The sequence below is a fragment of the Ambystoma mexicanum genome, chromosome 1q (genome assembly GCF_040938575.1).
Source record: "Ambystoma mexicanum isolate Mex_15411 chromosome 1q, UKY_AmexF1_1, whole genome shotgun sequence".
NCBI lineage: Eukaryota > Metazoa > Chordata > Amphibia > Caudata > Ambystomatidae > Ambystoma > Ambystoma mexicanum.
Genome location: NC_090922.1, coordinates 323764710 through 323778023, shown reverse-complemented (window position 1 = coordinate 323778023; position 13314 = coordinate 323764710).

The following is a 13314-nucleotide window of genomic DNA, read 5'->3' as shown; positions in this document are numbered from 1 at the left end:
AAATACAGCACTGACCACTATACGCACACACACACTGAATGCACACGAACAAGGGCAAATGTCAATGGCTACAGAACCTCAAACAAAGACAACAAAAAGTACGAAACTGCTTACCGAACAACCAGTCCCTGAAAATCATAAAGGTGACCGAAAAGAAGCAAATGAAAAGCCGACTAAAGAAGATATAGCAAAAGCCCGCAAGAAGACAGAAGCGGCTACGAGAGAATTCACTGCCAGGACACAAATGCTGATAGACCATGTATTCCCGTTTATAGCTAAAGCAAGGAAACTACATGAGGAGCTGAAAAATAAAACCACCGAGACTACAGTAATAAGCATACCAGTTCCAACAAAAATGACAAGCACCAGGCCCACGATGCTGCCTTACGTTGGGCTGATGTGAAACGGATGGTGGGTAAGGGCACTCTACGAAAGAATGCAAGAGGAGAGGAAGAGAAATGTAAAACCGCCACTTACCACAGTGATACAGATAATGAAACCTGCTTCACCGACAAGCATGCCTGAGAGTCCCCCAGCATGGAAAAGCCACACAGAAGCATTTAAAGATGTGGTTATTGCTAACTACAGAAAGACACTAAGAATCAAGAGAAGCCCACATGAAGATAACAATGAACTGAACGATTACCTGGACAGCACAGCACATCTATGAAATAACATTTGGTACTAACACATGAAAGAGGTCAGAAGAAGAAAAGCTGAAGGAGAATGCCATGTCTGTGCACTCATACTGTACAGCATGGGAAAATCCAAGATCTTCGTGGCTGTAGAAATTGATGTCCCGACAGCACACTGTTTGTCACACGTAGCAATGTGCAACACCAGAGGACAGTTTATGGGAAAAGATGCATCACTGATATGGGCAACCGAAACAGCATATCCCGATGAAGATGATTATGTCCAGGACATTAATACAAGATACAGAGCTCATACCAGGAATCACGTGATCAGGTATGCAAAGCCAGAAGCGAAAGGAGCAAGAACAAGATGGGAGGTTAACCAGAGACTGAACGTCCAAGGAAAAACTCCAGAAGAAGCCCAAATTTGGAAGAATAGAGGCCAAATACAGATTTGGGGAACAGTGCTTTCTCCAAATGGATGGGAAGAAGGAGTAGTGATATGCCGAGCGTGGATGGTCCTTGGAGCCTGCAAGGAAGCAGTAGAGAACTCAAAAACCCTGAAAACCTGTGCAAACCTCTATGGCCAAAGTTGGTAAAGTTACTAACCTGGGTGGAAGATAGAGGGGGACCCTGGCAGATAGTACCACTGGACAGCCCAAAACTGTGCTTCAGGAACAATGGCACAAGGAAGATGGAGAGAATCAAAACTGCAGATGAATTTTTGAAGCTCCCGGAATGACTCAGGGAACTGCAGTGATTATGGATCATTACTGGGCGTGTGGATCCAAAGCATATAAAAGACTACCGAAAAACTGTGGAGGCATATGCACAATTGTGAACGTCCACGTTCCTGCACTTGTGATCCCGAAAAGTGACCTGAATATTGACAGTTTCCCGAAAGCAGATGCTCACCTAAGGAAGAGGAGGTCTGTGGAACTGGTATCTCGAATGAAGAGAGAGAACTACTTTTCTGCCAAATCAGAAGAAGCATTTCATGCAATCCCATATGAACATAGGCTGTTTAGCCTCACCTCATCAGTATTCACAACGATTTTCCTGCCACACATTCAAGTTGGAGTAAATACTAAATGGTTGCAGATAACCAGATGGGAGTTATTGCAGACCATCAACACCACCATAAAAGGATTCAGCGCAATCAAAGAAGAACTAAGAGCAATCCAATTGATGACCCTCCAGAACAGATATGAACTTGACATGATCACTGCAATGGATGGAGGTGTTTTCGCAAAAATCGGACAATCATGTTACACATTTATACCTTTGCATGATGAAGAAAATGGAACCTTAACAGAAGCCATAAGTATGCTGTCAAACCTGCAAAACCAGATGATTGATGAAACTGACGAAGTTGATGATGACAGCTGGGGTGGAACACTATTTTTATGGGTCCCACAATGGATGGCAGACATATTCAAGATTCTGGGAGCCCTGCTAGTAATGATACTACTAGGATTCAGTGTTATCAAGATAACCATCACACAATGTCAGAAAACTGCAAAGAAAGCCATTGGAATGAAGATCATGATCGATATCAAACCAGGATGGAAGCCCAGAGACCTGACTGATGAAGAAATCAGAGACTGTGTGAGGGCTAGCTAATTCGCGCCAGAAGGAACAAAGTGTGTGTATCCCAGAAAACGAAGAAAATATGAAGGAAAATGGATCTACTGCAGCCCAAATGGACAATGTCAGTTAATAACCTGGAACAAAGATGAACATGTAAAAACAGCAGGAAGTTTGAAGGGAGTAATAAAAATATGGACTACAAAGAAACACACGTTCGCACCATCATGAACAAACCCAGAAGACGATGAACAAGATGCAGAAGAGCCAAGTAAGATGAACCCAAAGGAAAAAGCAGAAGTGGTCGATGAACCGACCAGAGGGGGGAGTGTAGAGGAGGTCCCAAACATGGCCTGCACCCCAGTCCCCCAGTTCGAGGTACCAGGAACATATTCGCCAAGGTTTGTGACGTATGAGGAACAAATGAGCCAACAGATGGCAGCTCTGGGATTCTGCCCAGGGACCATCAGAAGAGCAATACCTCTTGAAGTGCCTATCAATAGAAAACCTTGGGCAGCCCGGTACCCACTGAGACAACCGTACCAGCAGTTAACACGAAACGAAGACTGTACCCAAAGAGGCCCACAGAGCAATAATGGAAGGAGAGTGGTGACGACACATGGGCCCAGACAGACTTACAGATGAACGAAACAACGTATATAGGATGACAAACAAGACGAAAAGTTATGGATAATGGTGTGACAGACTTAAAAGAAGAAACAAAGTTGTAGCACAAAGAACGTAATCATTAAGGAAGGATGATTACACTTAACTGACTAAAGTGCCTGTAAATAGGGTTGGAACGCAAGAAGCTAAGGAAACGGTACTGCTTGCAATGCTTAGTAGAAGAATAGAGCGGCAAGCACCAATTATATATCTACCTCAATAAAGCACACTATACAAGTGCGACTCCATTTTGTGAAAGCAGAATTAAGCCCAGGCTGCAAGGGGCTAACAAGGCCAGAATTCATATTACAGCTAAAGCCAAAGGAAAGAGCGGAATCAAAACTAAGTAAGGAGTAGCTCATGCCTGGGAATTCGAGGTCAACTCCAAAAAGAGGGGAGAGCGGCAACCTCGAAGAATCGTAACTTCAGAGCATAGCAGCCAGCCAGTGAAGGTCGAGGTAAGGAGGCCCCAGGCAGGTGGCAAGGCTATGGAAGAATCAAATACACGAAAAGAAGGAAAATGAAGCAGATTCACGGTGAACAGACGCATGACCAGCCAAGGGCGAAGAGGTACCAACGTCTGATGTCAACCAGAACCCGAGGATGCCATAACCTTTCCTGATAAGAAGCTACAGTTTCGAGGCCATCCTCAGCCAACTAATTGGCACATAGCCCTAAAGTACTGATTGATGGAAGGGAGGTGGGTGAATCTTGGGGCACAAGGCACCTGGGTGTCCCTTCTTCATGCTGCTAATTAATGTGGAGATGTATGCCTTGGGGTGTAACCCACCCAATCACAATGGACCAAATAATCTAGGGTCCTATAGCTGCATAACCAATAAGACGTCGTACTTGTAGTGACGCCTATCACGAGTGATGTGGAGGGATGGAGCGTAGACGCCCACCCGATAAGAGTTATCCAATCCTCACGCTCTGTTACCATATACAGATATAGCACCTATACTTAAGTTATCTTTTCTGACCAATAGAATTGCATGACAAACTTTAGAGTGTTCCATGTCAATGATGATGAGAATTTGCTATACACGTTACTGTTTAAATGAAGGACATGGAAGTTGAAGCGAGACAGGCGATTGCATCACTGTTGATTACCATTTGTTTCCCCGTTTTTTGTACTTGTCATTAAATGGACTTCCCTTTGCCAAACCATTAACTTGTCCTTATTGATTGGTGTCGGAGTAAGAGAATCCTGCACTCCAACCTCCTCAAGGTGCAGCTATCTTGTTTTAAGGTGCCAGAGGGCGAGCTCTGAATCTCATGGGCCCGTTCAGAGGTTGCTCCGCCCTCCAGTACACAGTGATACTAGGCTGCCCATTGCAACACATTGAAGTCAGGTAAGTGTTGTAGTGCGGAACAAAGTGTGGCAGCTGTACATTCGCAACAAGCTCACAAAAAAAGCTCACAAAACTCGGTTAAACTAATCAGTTAGTCAGTCAAAACAAACTTTTATTCGGCATAAAAACCTTCAAGTACAAACACACATATATAACAATTTCAATAAACTGTACACAAAGGTTGTGTTGCTGATTATATTAAGAAGACAGTTTCTAAAAATAACGGGGCTAAAAATGTAATATACCACACTTTCTAAAACTCATTATCAGGTTTATTGACAGAAGGGAATTAAACACAATGTAACACACCCTACTCTTATTCTCCCCAGAAATCACCAAGTAATCACAAATGAAAGTCCTAAAAGCGAGAAGAGCGTGCTTGCAGCCTCGCTTGATTGATCACAATTCATTGGCTTTGTGTGAAGACAGAGGCAGCCAACCTAAACAGGGGATCCTTCAGTCGTCACACTCACTGGCAAGGACGTCATTTCACCAAAATGCCAGGGGTAGCGGAAGTGACATCACATGGCCCTTGACCCCTTGATGACATCACAGGAAGTGATGTCATTTGACCCCAACCCCAAAGTGACATCGCGGGAAGCGATGGAACACGACCTTTCACCCATTGCCAAAACAGGAAGTGACATCACAGCATTGTACACTACGAAAAATATGGTTACGATATCACTATAATGTGATGTACATTTCATGCAAGAATGGATCACCATATGTAGCGTTAAGATCAGTGTGTATAGGCCCATATTACCAAATTACTGTGAATGCAAGCAGACGTCCATGATCAAATGATAATGATGTGTTATTATATAGCACTTACGCTTAAGCGCTTTATATAGAAAACATATACACCCAATATCACCCAACCTGTCTTGGTACTTATTTATCGACCTCAGAAGGATGAAAGGCTGAGTTGAGGCGTTTAAGAACAGACTAAATCAGTGACTCACCCCCTGACGTGTGCCTGAAAAAAACCTTTAATGAGTCTAGCAATTATTGTACAGAATTCCAGGAAGACACATTATTTGGTTTCCTATTCTTTCTTATTTAGGGTCAGTGCTGAAAGTGTTAGACTTGTGGCACTCCTGTTCTTATTTTTATTTTTTTTTTTTAAAGAGCTTGTAAATGAGAGCCAGCCACTCCAGGACCTTGCATTACAAAAAACAGAAGAAAAAAAAAAATTTTTTTTTTTTTTACAGAGGTCGCAAGGGAGACCTCAGAGGTCGCAGTTGCGACCTCTGGCGACCCCCAAATGACGTCCCTGCTCACTGGGTCCTTCTGTTTCAGGGCCCTCACTCTTTGTAACCAGGCCCTGTATATGTAACAAGCTGTTACAAAGACAGCATGAGGCGTCGTAGTATGTCTAACAAAGTTTTCAGCCTCACCTAAGCGGCGCATCCCAGCTTCCCTTAAGACTAGTCTTAAATAAGTACATCTTAAGTTTAAGGTTGCTGTACAGATCAGCAGGAAGTGTATCACAGTTTAACCCACTGGCCGCACATCGGCACACCTCTCATCCCATATCTTTGGTTTTCAGACCTTGGGGGCTGGTTGCCAGGATGACCCTGTCGTCAGCATAAAATAGAGCTGGATATTTCTCTGCGTCCATACTGGGACAGTCCTGACATTCCCTTGACAGTGCATCTATGATCTCCTGGTTGTATATGCTAAAGAGAATGGTTGCCAACATGCCCTTAGGTTTAAACTATAAAGTATACAGGCTGTATCAATTGCTAAACGGTGGGCTCTGTTTTGGGGGGGCGGCCATCAAAGTGAGTACACCTCAAGCTAAGTCTTGATCTTCCCATAAGCCATCTAGTTCTCGTATCGGCTCAGTTTGTAAATGTATGTCCCCCACAACTAGGGTATAATGTTTATACGCTGCTTTGTGCAATCTATCCATCATTGCCATTCCCTGTGTTCCTGAAGGCCTGTTGTAATCACAAAGAGAGGAAGGCAAAAGGCCTCATTGAAGCTCCCTGGGGTCAGGTGTATGTAGCACATGGCAAGCTCAAAATGGAATTCCACAACAGCGTAAGCGGTCTCCAGCCATCAAACAATCCCAGTTCAATATATGTAGTTCAATATATGTAACAGGTAAAGAAGATCATGTCTAAACATCAGGATTTATACCACTTATAAAGTTGTATTATACTACTAGTAACCACTAAAAATGTTGGGGTTCAAAGTGTGAGAAACCAGATTTAAAATAACCATAATCATTTCATAAAAAGCACATGCAAATCCAAGATATCAGTGTAGTCCAATTGTGATAAAGAAAGAGCCTCTTGGAACTAGGCTTCCCATACAGGCCAGAAGGGCTGTGGAACAAGCAGTTAGCAACTGCCTGGTTGATCACAATGCTTACTGCTGGGGTTAAACCCCGTTCTCTAGCTGACAAGGTTCTTTTTTTGAGACCTTGCAGTGTTAGAGAATGAAATGCATCACAGGGTGAAAAATGCTGAGAACAAATGCTTTTGTCTTCTGCGGAATACCTTACAGTGCACACCCACATTTTCAAGTTCCTTGACACTAAAAAGACAGATCTCAGCACTAAGATTTCCCTTGGGCTCTGCTCCCTGAGGACAGAGTACTGGTGCAACACTTGGCCATAGTGTTGCAATTACAGCGCTTAAAGTCCATCACTCCCAGATCCAAGGAACTGTTCTGCTGATATCCAACAGCGACCCACATGTTTCCCTTTCCTTAGCCTTGGGTCCCCTCCAGACCCATTTATTCCTGCTAACGATGCCGACAATGGTACACTCACCGAAGCAGTATCACAGCTGGCCCAGATGCACTCCAAAATGATGGAAGAAAGTAAAGGAGTGAAGAAGGATGACAGCTGATTCGCATTGTTATGGTCATGAATGCCATCATGGCTGTCGGACTGGCTGAAGATTATAGTTGGATGTATAATACTGGCTGGAGCTGCATTGATTATAATAAGGTTTTGGAAGGCCAGGAAGGCACGTACTACAGACGAAATGATCGAAATGGTTGGTATGCACCCCTTGATGCCAACTGATGATGACCAGCACACAGACACCATAATAAAGGAAAGAGAAAAACTGCGCAGGCAAATCATCACCAACCACCTGGACCCGCCATCCGTAAAGCTCGAAAACCCAAGAAACCTGAGGAGCTATATCGGAAGATGGGTATACTGTAAACCGGGAGGAAGTTGCATATATATGTGTTGGTCATTTGAGGACCATGTCAACCACTATGGACACCTGGGAGGAGTAACTAAAATATGGAGAGTAAGAGGAGATAGAGAAAAGGATATGTTTGTGGTCGACAAGTCGACCAGAGGGGGGACTGAAGTGGGAGAATGGGAGACAAGACTCCCCCCAATCTCCTCACGCCCCTGGCCTAGAGGATCGCGGCCCAGACACCGGCCACGAGATGAATTTGTCTATCTACCAGACGACCGAATACCTTGGTACAAGAACATACAGATGTGCCCACCAGCCTGCCCACCAGCCTGCTCTACTCGAGCCGACACCTGCGGCATGGATGAACTCGATTAAGCCCTCAACGACAAGCACCCACATCATTAGAGATGCCATGGCGACCTAGCCAACTGTCAAGAACACACGTGCCACCATGCACACTGGACACTCCCACACCAACCCACACAAAGAATATACTCAGTGCTATGACGTAGGTGACGGATACGCCCACTGACGTGCATCATTATTATTTTTCATATAGGTTCTCCAAAACGCAGAAACGCAAGACGCACAAAGCACTCATTTACATGCTTTCTGACGCTTCTCCCGACCCTTGCATCGTGATGAAAATACAAGGAAGACATGACATTGCCTATGAAGCCATGTGACAACGCAACATAAGTGCCGTGCATTACACATCCCCACCTATGAACCAGGCCCAAGTAGGCCACAAGCAAGAGCCTCCATGAACACTGGGCGAGCAAGAGTACAATTGCTGACCCTGCTGAACGAGCCCAGCGAGAACTGACAGTCAAGGGAGCGATGTTGCAACTCGTATGCTACCAGCCGAAGCCAAGGTCACACCTGTAAGCAAAGCCAGGCACGCAGAGGCAAATACAACTTTAAATGTGCAGAATTCTGTCTCAGCCACGGTCCCTCCTCACGTGACCAAGCCAAAACTGACAAGGTGCCAGACCCACGAGGGAGAAGTCGCCTGGGTCCCACGTCTGGGACACAGGCTGCAACAATGAAATGACCGAATGGACACCTACAGCGATGGGAATGATCTGCTCTCAGTGCTATGAGCAAATCCACGCATTGTCTGCACAAACACATAGTTACATATTGTTGCAAATGACAGGTACACCGCGAGCTGGGAACAACGATGGTCCCAGGTTGGGGGGCTTGCGAGTGGACCAATCAGAACATGGGGCACTCATCACTGACGCCACTAACATCAGCCAATCATTAGAGGTCTTTGTGTAACAATTTTCAAGTATCTAATAGAAGGGACAACCCAAGTATACCACCTGACTGACCCTTAACCACTATGCTATACTAACCCTACCACTCAAAGAACCAATCCAGAGTGGCGATAGGTTTTTTGCTAACTTTCCCAGGTGACGCAAGAAGCGCGTCATACTGAGGCAAAAAGGGGCCTGCGAGCCCCACGAACTTCGAGAGGGTCTGGACGGACGCGTACGTTCCTACACCCATCCCTGCCGTTGTTTAATAAACAGCAGAACCACCTTGCTTCTTGTGTGTGTGCCTCATACTCATTTTTGGGAAACGCGGGAGGAGTTGGGGCCTCCCAGCCCAGAGGTCCGCGGAAGGCCCAGCCGACCCCGGGAGAAACTCCCCGACAAGTTGGAGGCACTGCTGAGATCTGGTTATGATCTACCTTTTATTTTTATTTTTCCGAGTGCTCTCGTTGCGAGGAGGCCCGGCGGCGCGGCCCCCTCTGCCGCTGCCCCCTTTTTTGAGGACTACAGGACCATCGTAAAACTGCGAGAAGATCGGACAGCGCAATCCGGATATTGGCCCTCGGGAGCCGGTTGAGAAGTATCCCGCCCGCGGTTGGCGAGTGTCCAGACGTGGTCCAGATGAGGGGAGGTGGCGAGCCGCTTGGAGGGGTGCACGCAATCGAGCGGCCCCGCATCAAGAGAACTTGGTGAGTATGCCACACCCAACAAGCAATGTGAAATTGTGAGGGTGGGGGGAGGAATGGAATAAGGGAGGTGGGAGGTGTTACAAAGGTGTGCGGCGAAGATTTGGTAAATTAGTGCTGATGGTGAAGTAATTGATAGCCGGACAAGTGCAAGGAGCAGTCCGCTACGCTACAAAGAAGGGTGGGCGGAGCGCGAAAACATCACGTGCAACTGCTCGTAGACACTGATTGGCCTAGGTCGCGACCACCTGTAAGGGTGTGTGGGTGTGTGTGTGTGTGTGCGGTTTCCTACGAATTGGCGATTATTGTTCAATGAGTAGATGAGGATTCCTATTGATCGAGCAGCGAAACTCGATAGGTAGATGACGTTTTCCTGTAGGCGGTAGCTAACTGGTTGCCTAAATATGGAAGATAATTGGCTGATTAAGCACTCCTGTTGAGGGGCGTATCACACGCGAGGCGACGCAGCGTGCGCAGTCTGATTATATTATTGGTTACCTTGTTCCAGGCGTGACAAGAGGACAGCTGTGGGGTTAACAGGGATAAATAGCAAAACTTATTTTGAGCATCCTGAAGTATGAAAAGTACTTTCCGGTAGTTTCGAAAGAGGTTGGTGACGTCACCCGTAGGGCTTTCATAGGATACCTCGACCACACAGGACTGTTGAAGAGTGGTGGGGAAGTGAATAGCAGTAAGGGGAAGGGGACGGAGGTCAACGGCAACGATTAGATCGGGGAAAGGTGGAGAGGGGGACGTGACCACGCACGGAGAACGCCGGCCACGACGAGTGAGGAAGGAGGAGGAGGGGTGGAGAAAAGTGGGACGGCTGTATAAGCACGTCACACAGGGCACGCAGCTGCAGGGGGCTACGTGCGCCTTGGCCGTAGGGGGCCGTAACGGTATTAAGTGAGAGAACAAAGACAGAGAAAAGAATACATACTTGCAAGCGTTATATTTGACTGCTTTCTTTTTAGCGGACGATCGCAAGTCCCCAAACTACGGGGCCAGGTAAAAGATCTGAAATTGTAAAATTTGATATAGTTTATTGTTAGCAAGGTAACGACTACTATATCGAAGGAAACTAACAACACAGTGCTTACCATGTCATACGGGATAGGATCGGGAGGGTGTGGGAACACCCTCACTACCCCGCTACAGCATATATGTAAAACACTGTCACCTCATAGGGAGAAACTGATTAAATACAGCATAAAATGGACACAGGGGATGGACAACAAAATGACGACACCCTGGCCGCCTAACGGCGGTTTCGACCCATATGTCCAGCACTCACTACTGACCCATCTACATAACACATACAAGGGGAAGAAGTTGACGCACCATGTGGAGGTGTTTAACTTATGGAGGATGTTCCAGGGGTCCCGACCAGGACCGACCGGAATGTTCACTGTGGGGGAAAAGAAGGAGGAGAAGAAGATTAAGGAGGAAGAAGAGAAGGGGGAAAAAGAGAGTGAAAGCACACAGTGCACGGGAAGAGGACAAGAGGGAGGAGAAAAGCCTAGCAACGTAAATGAAACAGAAATAAAAAAGGAGCAGGCCGACGACATGCCCTTAGCGAAAGTAGTGAAAAAAGAGGAAGGGGACTTATCTCCTATAACGGATCTACGAGAAGTGGTAAGGCAACAATTAAGGGCGGCTGAGGGGTATTAGAACCCAGCATACAGCCCACCACCATATACAGCTACAGGTGGTTACACAGGGGGAGAGGTGACAAGTGCAGTAGGGCAAACTTATACAAAGATACCAGAAAGGGAAGGGAAGACTAGTGAAGAACAAATTGCAGCCATAGGACACAGTGGGTAGCTGCGCAGGTGTTATTAAAATTGCGAGGGACATTAACGGGAGAAGAGAAGGAGGTAGTAAGACAAATGAACGACGACGATGAGAGTAAGAGCGAGATAAATGGGGAAGGGGGAAAAGGAAGGAAGGGGAACTGTTACGAGAAGAGGAGATTTTGGAGGAACGATTGGCGGAGTTAAGGAATGAGCAAAACGTCCTGCTCAAACAGCTTGAGAGGGAGGAAAGAAAGAGAAGGAGAGAAAAGAAAAAAAATAAGAATGAGGTAGAAAAAATGAGGGAACGAACTGAAGAACGGAAGAGGGAAGCTGAAAGAGTGAAGGGGACAGCAGAAAGGGTATCTGGAGCAGCACAGTGCGACAAGAAAAGGGAGGAAGAAGAGAAAGAAAAGGAAATGGAAGTATGGAAGAGGAAAATACTATCAGAAACCACAAAGAAATACGAGGAAGGGAGGGTAATAGAAAGTATATTAGAACGGGAAAGAGAGAGATGGGAAAGGAGGAGAGAGGAAGAAAGGATATTAGAAAGGATGAGTAGTGAATTAATGGAAGAATAAAAAAAAAAAGAGAGGAAATAGGTGGAGAAATAGTAGAGAAAAAAGAAGGGGAAAGAAGGGGAAAGAGGAGATAGGAGAGGGGAGAGTGGGATAAGGAAATATGTACGCAGGGACACAGAAGTAGCAACAACATCAGCACAAAGGGGAGCAATTGGTAAAGAAGAAGTGGGAGGAACAGATTTAATAGATTTAAAAACAGTAACGATTAGGGGGAAGAAGACAGATTGGGGGTTGTCGCCCCTGGATGATTTTTGCAGCGAGGAAGAAGAAGGAATGGGGGGAGAAGGAAGAAACAGGGAAAGGGAAAGTTTCGATAAATTGTACATCACCCGAACCAACAGGGAATCACCATGGGCTTGAAGAAGGAAGGAAGAACTGGGGGGAAGTGAGGAAGGAGAGCAAGGAATGGCGGGAAGGCAAACACGTGCAGCTACACCCTCATCATCCCGTCCAACATGTCCACCCACACCCGCCCCTCCCAAACACACACCCTATGCTGGCAGGCTCAGAGATCTCCCCGGATGTAGGCAGGAAGAACGAACCCACACGCCCACATCAAATAAAGGAAATAATAAACGAAGGGGAAGAGATGAAGGGGAAGCAGCAATGAGCGGGGGAAACATGGACATAACAGACGACGTAGACGACACAGAAGAAGAGGAGGGGTATACGGACTCAACACAGCATAACCCGGGGGGTGAGATAGGACATAACCTAATGCCACTTTTGGAGAGAGGAGGGGTTAGACCACAATACGTCCCTTGGAAGCATGCAGACAAGGAAAATATAAAGTGTAGGCTCCCATCACTCAGTGGAGGAGCGGGGAAATGGATATATGAGATGGAAAAACACACTGCAGGACAGAAACTGGCAGTAGGAGACGTGAAGGGCCTACTAATATCAATATTAGGGGATGCAGCAGATGACATCTGGAAGAGACCGGGGTCACAATAACGAACACATCACATGACGGGGCGCCAAATTGCAGACATGCATTATAGCAAGCACTAAGGGTACAATACCCAGACACCTCAGACATAGGAGCAATTACATCACGCAAGATGTGTGAAAACGAAGATCCTGTTGATTATATCCAGGAAATTTAGGAGAAGTGGCGCATGGAAACTAGAGAGCAGTGGGATAAGACACCGACAATATTTTATCATATACTAATACAAGGGCTCCCGGAGGCAGTGCAGAACCAATTGAAGAAAGTAGTGGGGATGGAAGCAAAGGCTTGGCCGGAAATACAACTGACTATAGTACACCATTGTAGGACGTGGCAAGAAAAGATTAAACAAAAGGAAGAAGATAGAAAAGCAGAAGAGGCTAAATTAGTACAGAAAAAACTAACTAAGTACACGATGGAAGGTGCACTAATAACTACACCTACAACAATGACACCAAACCCAACGCAAGTAGTGGCCGCACAAGATCCCTCCCAAATACAATCACCACAAATTATAACAACAGCTGCCACCACCCCCACCATACACGGCTAACATGGGAGGAGGATACTTGACATCAGGAACTGGATATTATAATAACAACAGGGGAA